The following is a 9,610-nucleotide window of genomic DNA, read 5'->3' on the forward strand; positions in this document are numbered from 1 at the left end:
ATACATACACATATATACACATGTACATATTCATATTCGTCTTTATCCATTCCGGAGACACCCCGCCCCACAGGAAACAGCATCGCCACCCCCTGCGTCAGGGAGGTAGCGCCAGGGAACAGACGAAAAAAGGTCACATCCGCTCACACTCAGTTTATAGCTGTCATGTGTAAAGCATCGAAACCACAGCTCTCTATCCACATCCAGGCTCCACAGACCTTTCCATGGTTTACCCAAGACGTTCCACATGCCCTGGTTCAATCCACCAACAGTATAGCACATCGTTGCAATTCACTCTATTCCATGCACGCATTTCACCCTCCTGCATGTTCAGGCCCCGATAACTCAAAATCTTTTTCACTCCATCCTTATACCTCCATTATGGTCTCCCGCTTCTCCTTGTCTCCTCCACCTCTGACACATATATCCTCTTTGTTAACCCTTCCTCACTCATTCTCTCCATATGTCCAAAGCATTTCAATACACCTCATCTGCTCTCTCAGCCACACTCTTTTTATTACCGCACATCTCTCTTACCCTTTCATTACTTACTCGATCAAACCACCTCACACCACATATCCTCAGACATTTCATTTCCAACACATCCACCCTCCTCCATACAACCCTATCTATAGCCCATGCCTCGCAACCATATATATATATATATATATATATATATATATATATATATATATATATATATATATATATATATATATATATATCCCTGGGGATAGGGGAGAAAGAATACTTCCCACGTATTCCCTGCGTGTCGTAGAAGGCGACTAAAAGGGGAGGGAGCGGGGGGCTGGAAATCCTCCCCTCTCGTTTTTTTTTTTTTTTTTTTTTTTTTTTTCCAAAAGAAGGAACAGAGAATTGGGCCAGGTGAGGGTATTCCCTCAAAGGCCTAGTCCTCTGTTCTTAACGCTACCTCGCTAATGCGGGAAATGGCGAATAGTTTGAAAGAAAGAAAAGAAAATATATATATATATATATATATATATATATATATACAAAATATGAGTTGATTGTGAGGGAGACATTTCATTTCGGAGATAAGAGTAAAGTTTGATCATAAAAGGGTTCTACTTTACCTGACAAAACTCTGTTCTTCCTCTACTATGTCCTTGTCTTCCTCAACCATCCCGTCTTCCCCTACCATCCTCTGTCTTTCTATACCACCCTATGTCTTCTACTATCCCCTGTCTCCCCATATCGCCCATTGTCTTTCCCTACACCCCTGTCTTCCTCTATCATCACCTGACTACCCTTACCATTTTCTCTTTTCCCCTCACCATCCCTGTTCTTCCCTGGCTTCCACTAATGCTCACCGTTTTCCTCTACCATCTGTCTTTCCCTACCACCTACTGTCTTCCCCTCCCATCATGTCTACCACTACCTACCCTTGTCTTTCTCTACCGCCTCCTATACTATTTAATATTCACCTCAACAAAAAATATGATCGAATTCTGTAAAGAGAAATGGGTATTAATCACGTGTTAAATGCGGTCATACTTCTGGAGGTGAGATATGAACCAGTTACACAACATGTCCTCGCTGGATGGCTAAGCTGAGACGCTAAAACAGAAAACTGGCTGCTCTCTCATCCTTATATGATTTGATTGGCCTGGCAGGAGTCGGGAGCCAGGGTCACTAACAAAGAGAAGAGCATTCCTACCCAAGACCCCAGTGTTCCCCAAAAATTCAAACAAAAAAAGCACTGTACTTCCAGGTCCCTATATTTCAATGTATCTTTCTATTTCAGAGCTGAATAACATATTGTCGAGGTGAACGCAATCTGGTCAGCTTCAAAGGTTCCAAAACCTAATTTCTTTCTAAATCTTTTTCGGAAATTCTTCACTCATATATATATATATATATATATATATATATATATATATATATATATATATATATATATATATATATATATATATATATTCCTATGAGTACACGGGGAAAATGAAACACGATAAGTTCCCAAGTGCACTTTCGTGTAATAATCACATCATCAGGGGAGACGCAAGAGAGAAATATAACAGTCAGTTGATATCCATCGAAGAGACGTAGCTAGGACGCCATTTGGTAAACATGTGATTGTCCAACACACGCTTCTCCTTGTTCCCTTCGCCCCTGACACATATATCTTCTTTGTCATTCTTTCTTCACTCATTCTTTCCTCATGTCCAAACCATTTCAGCACAACCTCTTCTGCTCTCTCAACCACACCCTTTTTATTTCCACACATCTCTCTCACCCTTTTGTTAATTACTAGATCAAACTACCTCACATCACATACGGTCCTCAAATATTTCATTTCCAACACATCCACCCTCCTCCGTACAACCCAATCTACAGCCTGTGCTTCGCAACCATATAATATTGTTGGAACCACTATTCCTACAAACATACCCATTTTTGCTCTCCGTGATAACGTTCTCACTTTCCACACATTCTTTATCTCTCCCAGAACCTTCGCCCCCTCCCCCACCCTATGACTCACTTCCAATTTCATGGTTCCATTCGTTGCGAAGTCCACTTCCAGATATCTAAAACACTTCACTTCCTCCAATTTTTCTCCATGAAAACTTACATCCCAATTAACTTGTCCCTCAACCCTACTGAACCCAATAACCCTAATCTTATACACATTTACCCTCAATGTTCTCCTTTATCGTAACGGTCAAACCTAGGCTGGCTAGTTTCCACACAAACTATGGGAAACAGCAAAAAGGTGTGTATACCACGAGTCTAAGGCCTAGACTGCTATGACAAATACAGCCAACTTACAAAAGCAACAGCCTAAATAATAAATGTGGAACAGACATAAGGCAGAAAGGACAGAGCGGACCAGAAGAAATGGTTGAAGAGAGGCTGTAGCGTTAGAGGTAATCAGGCTGAAGCCTCTTGACTTCAATCTGCCTAAGAGAGAGGTAGAAGACAAGCGAGCACTCCTCCACACAAGGGGGAATGAGGCTACTGGACATAAAAGAATTGCTCGTAGACAAATAATCACAGCTCCAACGCAACATTCGAAACGTATGGGAAGCAGATTTTGTGACATTCATCTTGAGGGGTTTAATGATGCATAGGTAGATACCACAGTCAAGTCTATGGACAAAATATCCGAGTATCACAAACAATATATTCTACGGATATATAACCCATCTACCATGTTCTCCACAAACAAAAGTCTCCGGACGTGCATCATAGATTTCAACAACAAAACCTACAATCTCTAAACCAGGTATTCCAGCTATAAACTCCCTAGACTTAACATCCCAAGTATGTCAGCTATAAACTCTCCAGACTTACTATCCCAACTAACCCAAGCAAATGAAATCACTGGACTGGGATGACCCGAGATGATAGTGTTAAAATCATGTGGGAGAAGCGTCATGACAGCTGCAGCCAGGCCTACCAACCCGTCTTTCCCCAGATGATGGTAACACTACACTCGGCCGACGCTCCCTGATCACCCACCACATCAAGCGGATGATGTACCAGCGAGATCGAGCGTTCAACAGTCGCAACGACGACTTCTACAAACAACTTCGTAACACAGAAACGTGAAATACGAGCCACGAAGCAAGTCTATTACCCAAACAAGATGCAGCATTCAAAGCAGGCTGACATCGGATATTGGTATGATATAAAAAAGCAACTAATTGGCTGTCGTAAGCGAAGGTTCTCCGCTTCTCCATGTGTAGGCAAAGAGGAGGCAGCACACCAAATCAACAACCACTTTTCTGGTATTTGCCAACGATTACCACTACCGGACATCAACTCCCTCCCGGCATACCTAACAACCCCATCTCCCCTAAACTCAGTAGAAGAATACCACGTACCCAAGAGCCTTCCGCACCTTAATAGCAAACGCTCAACCACACCCATAAATCTTGCTGTGAACTGTACAAGAAATTCTTCCATGAATTATATACACCGCTAAGCCACTCAATTTAAATACTTTACAGCTTGGAAGACATCATGTGTCACTCCACTACCCAAATCCTCCAATACAGAGTCAGTTAATAGCTCACCACCGGTTGCAATCACTCCAAACTCCCGTGTAATTTGTAAAAGTTGTGTCTGACTGGGTTTCTGCTGACACTGCGAATTTAGCAGACCCTGAGCAGTACGGAAATATGAAATCTCCCTCAACCACTCGCTCCCCGTCAGAATCCTCGGTGGCACTCACCTTCGTAGACTTCACTAAGGCTTTTGACTTCGTGAACCATAACATCATCATGGAAAAAAAAGCCGTCGATCTGGGATTACGTGGTGTCTCGTTCCTTGGCTGGCGGACTTCCTGACAGGGTGATACCAACCCGTCCGCTTTAGGTGAGTCACATCAGCAACACTCCCCCAAACATGCGGTGTACCACAGGGCACTTAGATGGGGCTGCTCTGCTTTCTCGTCTTTATCAATGACGTCCTGAGAGATACAAACCATCGCTGAAAGCAAGTAAATGACTTCATCTTTGACATCAACAATAACTCTCCTGACTTTACTGGCCATCATCACACATCATCAACCTTCAAGACTTGTTTACCTCTAACGACGTCACCATCAACCACACCAAGACTGTGATGATGCACATCAACCTGGGTGCTGACATCACTGACATCCTTCGTGTTGTTACGGACTTCAAACTTCTTGGTGTTACAATAAACGTCGATTGAGACCGGAAAAGTCATATCATCATCATCAAGTCTTTCTCATACCGTCTGTACCTTCCATTATCATCAAGTCTTTCTCATACCGTCTGTACCTTCCATTATCATCAGGTCTTCCTCATACCGTCTGTACCTTCTTCGTCGGCTGGAATCACTGAGTCCCACCGATTTGAGTCCAGGAATATTTATGCCAACTTCATGCTACCAAAGTCCAATGCGCCTCCTCCTCACTATAAAGATACACAGAGGAACCAGTGAGAGAGCAGCAAGAGGGCATGCAGAACTATCCTGAGTCCTACTTCAGTGCCTCACAGGAGGCCCTCATTTCACTGAAACAGTTTAACAATTACGACTGGCAGCTCATACGGTAGTTTCACGCTAAACTGCCGAGATATCCACGTCACAGAGACTTAAAAGGTCTACGAACTCACCAGCAACATTCCATTACCTAAAAGGTCCACCAACTTGTCAACCCACAATTCATAAACAGTGCATGACTGTGTCTTGGTCAACCAATATTTCTACCAGCAAGGTTTTACTGGTACGATTATTTGAATTACAGTCTTCGTGAAGTACAGCAGTTTTAGTTGATAAATAATATGGTGGAAGCCATCAGAAGCTACAGGACTGAACAAATAGCCTAACACACAAAAGCGAAAAGTTTGAAGTAAAGGCCACATCAGGTTACTGTGATCCTAGTAACTCACACACACACACTCCAATATATATATATATATATATATATATATATATATATATATATATATATATATATATATATATATATATATATATATATATATATATATATATATATATATATATATATATATATATATATATATATATATGAAGTATGAAGTCTGTTGGGGATGAGAGAGCTTGGGAAGTGAGTCAGTTGTTGTTCGCTGATGATACAGCGCTGGTGGCTGATTCATGTGAGAAACTGCAGAAGCTGGTGACTGAGTTTGGAAAAGTGTGTGGAAGAAGAAAGTTAAGAGTAAATGTGAATAAGAGCAAGGTTATTAGGTACAGTAGGGTTGAGGGTCAAGTCAGTTGGGAGGTGAGTTTGAATGGAGAAAAACTGGAGGAAGTGAAGTGTTTTAGATATCTGGGAGTGGATCTGGCAGCGGATGGAACCATGGAAGCGGAGGTGGATCATAGGGTGGGGGAGGGGGTGAAAATCCTGGGGGCCTTGAAGAATGTGTGGAAGTCGAGAACATTATCTCGGAAAGCAAAAATGGGTATGTTTGAAGGAATAGTGGTTCCAACAATGTTGTATGGTTGCGAGGCGTGGGCTATGGATAGAGTTGTGCGCAGGAGGATGGATGTGCTGGAAATGAGATGTTTGAGGACAATGTGTGGTGTGAGGTGATTTGATCGAGTGAGCAACATAAGGGTAAGAGAGATGTGTGGAAATAAAAAGAGCGTGGTTGAGAGAGCAGAAGAGGGTGTTTTGAAGTGGTTTGGGCATATGGAGAGGATGAGTGAGGAAAGATTGACCAAGAGGATATATGTGTCGGAGGTGGAGGGAACAAGGAGAAGAGGGAGACCAAATTGGAGGTGGAAAGATGGAGTGAAAAAGATTTTGTGTGATCGGGGCCTGAACATGCAGGAGGGTGAAAGGAGGGCAAGGAATAGAGTGAATTGGAGCGATGTGGTATACCAGGGTTGACGTGCTGTCAGTGGATTGAATCAAGACATGTGAAGCGTCTGGGGTAAACCATGGAAAGCTGTGTAGGTATGTATATTTGCGTGTGTGGGCGTATGTATATACATGTGCATGGGGGGGGTTGGGCCATTTCTTTCGTCTGTTTCCTTGCGCTACCTCGCAAACGCGGGAGACAGCGACAAAGTATAATATATAATAATATATATATATATCAAGGCCCCACAAACCTTTCTATGGTTTACGCCACATGTTTCACATTGACAGAACGTCGATCCCGGTATACCATTGTTCCAATTCTCTATTCGTTGCACGCCTCTCACCCTACTGCATGTTCAGGCCCCAATCTCTCAAAATCTTTTTCACTCCATCCTTCCACCTCCAATTTGGTCTCCCAATTCTCTTGTTTCCTCCACCTCTGACACATACATCCTCTTGGTCAAACTTTCCTCACTCATTCTTTCCATGTGACCAAAACCATTTCAACAATCCTCTTCTGCTCTCTCAACCACACTCTTTTTATTTCCACACATCTCTCTTACCCTTTCATTAGTTCATCAAACCACCTCACACCACATATAGTCCTCAAACATCTCATTTCCAACACATCCACCCTCCTCCGTACAACCCTACCTATAACCCATGCCTCGCAACCATATAATATTGTTGGAGCCACTATTCCTTCAAACATACCCATTTTTGCTCTCCTCTTCATCGATCCGATCCCAGAACCTTCGCCCCTTCCCCGACCCTAAGACTCACTTCCGCTTCCATTGTTCTACATTCGCTGCTCAAGTCCACTCCCATATATATATATATATATATATATATATATATATATATATATATATATATATATATATATATATATATATATATATATACATATATATATATATATATATATATATATATATATATATATATATATATATATATATATTTTTTTTTTTTTTTTTTTTTTTTATACTTTGTCGCTGTCTCCCGCGTTTGCGAGGTAGCGCAAGGAAACAGACGAAAGAAATGGCCCAACCCCCCCCCCCATACACATGTACATACACACGTCCACACACGCAAATATACATACCTACACAGCTTTCCATGGTTTACCCCGACGCTTCACATGCCTTGCTTCAATCCACTGACAGCACGTCAACCCCTGTATACCACATGACTCCAATTCACTCTATTTCTTGCCCTCCTTTCACCCTCCTGCATGTTCAGGCCCCGATCACACAAAATCTTTTTCACTCCATCTTTCCACCTCCAATTTGGTCTCCCTCTTCTCCTCGTTCCCTCCACCTCCGACACATATATCCTCTTGGTCAATCTCTCCTCACTCATTCTCTCCATGTGCCCAAACCATTTCAAAACACCCTCTTCTGCTCTCTCAACCACGCTCTTTTTATTTCCACACATCTCTCTTACCCTTACGTTACTTACTCGATCAAACCACCTCACACCACACATTGTCCTCAAACATCTCATTTCCAGCACATCCATCCTCCTGCGCACATCTCTATCCATAGCCCACGCCTCGCAACCATACAACATTGTTGGAACCACTATTCCCTCAAACATACCCATTTTTGCTTTCCGAGATAGTGTTCTCGACTTCCACACATTTTTCAAGGCTCCCAAAATTTTCGCCCCCTCCCCCACCCTATGATCCACTTCCGCTTCCATGGTTCCATCCGCTGACAGATCCACTCCCAGATATCTAAAACACTTCACTTCCTCCAGTTTTTCTCCATTCAAACTCACCTCCCAATTGACTTGACCCTCACCCCTACTGTACCTAATAACCTTGCTCTTATTCACATTTACTCTCAACTTTCTTCTTCCACACACTTTACCAAACTCAGTCACCAGCTTCTGCAGTTTCTCACATGAATCAGCCACCAGCGCTGTATATATATATATATATATATATATATATATATATATATATATATATATATATATAATAGCAGTTTCCCTCGTAGCAGAGTAGCGCCCACAACAGACGAAGAATGGCCCCACTTGCTCACATCCAATCCAGCTATCTAAGAGTTTCTCATCCACAGCCAAGTTCCAAAGATCTCTCCTTGACCTCATCTGATCTCATATCACATGCCCAGGCTCAGCCCAGGAACAGCAAGGCGCTCCCTGTATACCACATTACTACAATTCGCCGTTTCATGCACGCCTCACACCCTCCTGCATGTTCAAACCCCGAACCCTGAAAGCATGCCTCACTCCACAGAGACAGAGGTGTTCCCGAACTCCGCCTGCAAGTGAGACGTCACCTACGGTGATGATACATGATCCTCAAGAGACAGTAAAGGGAGAAAAAATAAAATTACAGCGAGATGGATTTGTTTGGGAGCAAGAAAGTCATACTATCCTGCTTTTGTGATGTAAGGGTAAATAATGACCTTAAGAGAATACATGTGTGGTACTGAGACACATCGTTCAAGACCTTCTTGCCCCAGAGAGCGAATTTCCACTGTTTCTTTGTACTATGGCCTCAAAACTAAAATATCTATTAAGACACGTACTGCGTTACATAATAACCCCCTATGGATAAAGATGAAATTGTCTACGTATTCCCAGCTTGTCGAAGAGGGCGACTTGGAGGGGCAGGAGTGGGTCTGGATATCCTCCCCTCCTGTTTTACTTCCAAAAGAAAGGGCGGAGGAAGGAGTCAAGTGAGGATGTTTTTCCTCTAATGATCAGTCACCTGTTCTTGACGCTACCTCGCTCGCGCGGGAAGTGGCGAACATAATAATAATAATAATAATTATAATAATAATAATAATAATAATATTAATAATAATAAAAATGTTACAGCAGTTTTATCTTTAAGAGGAGTCCATTCGGTAACATATTATTGTCTCTGGTAGTTCCCTATCGAACAACCGCTGGAAACTTTCATCTCTGTCTTAAGGACGAACACATTGGTTTTGTTGTTTCTTATTCTTCTTTACTTTCCAACATCTTGACCCCAGCCTTTGACTTGGCCCTTAAACATCAAAGGCCAACTGTCCCATGGTAGTAATAAAAGTGACTTTAACCAGACCCCTAAGGTTAGGTCAAGTCAAAAGACAGGGCGTGTTGAAATGTGTCATCTGCCTCTTACGGGTCAAGTGAAAGTCCAGTGGTAGTGAAGATGTGTTTGCTGAGAGTGATGAAGTCATGATGACGTGTGCGTCCGTCCGTCGAGTCTCACTGTGGTGCGTGTGTGAAGCGATCATGCGTCTGGCGGCTTCTTCCATAGTCAAG

The sequence above is a fragment of the Panulirus ornatus genome, chromosome 11 (genome assembly GCF_036320965.1).
Source record: "Panulirus ornatus isolate Po-2019 chromosome 11, ASM3632096v1, whole genome shotgun sequence".
In the NCBI taxonomy this organism is placed as follows: domain Eukaryota; kingdom Metazoa; phylum Arthropoda; class Malacostraca; order Decapoda; family Palinuridae; genus Panulirus; species Panulirus ornatus.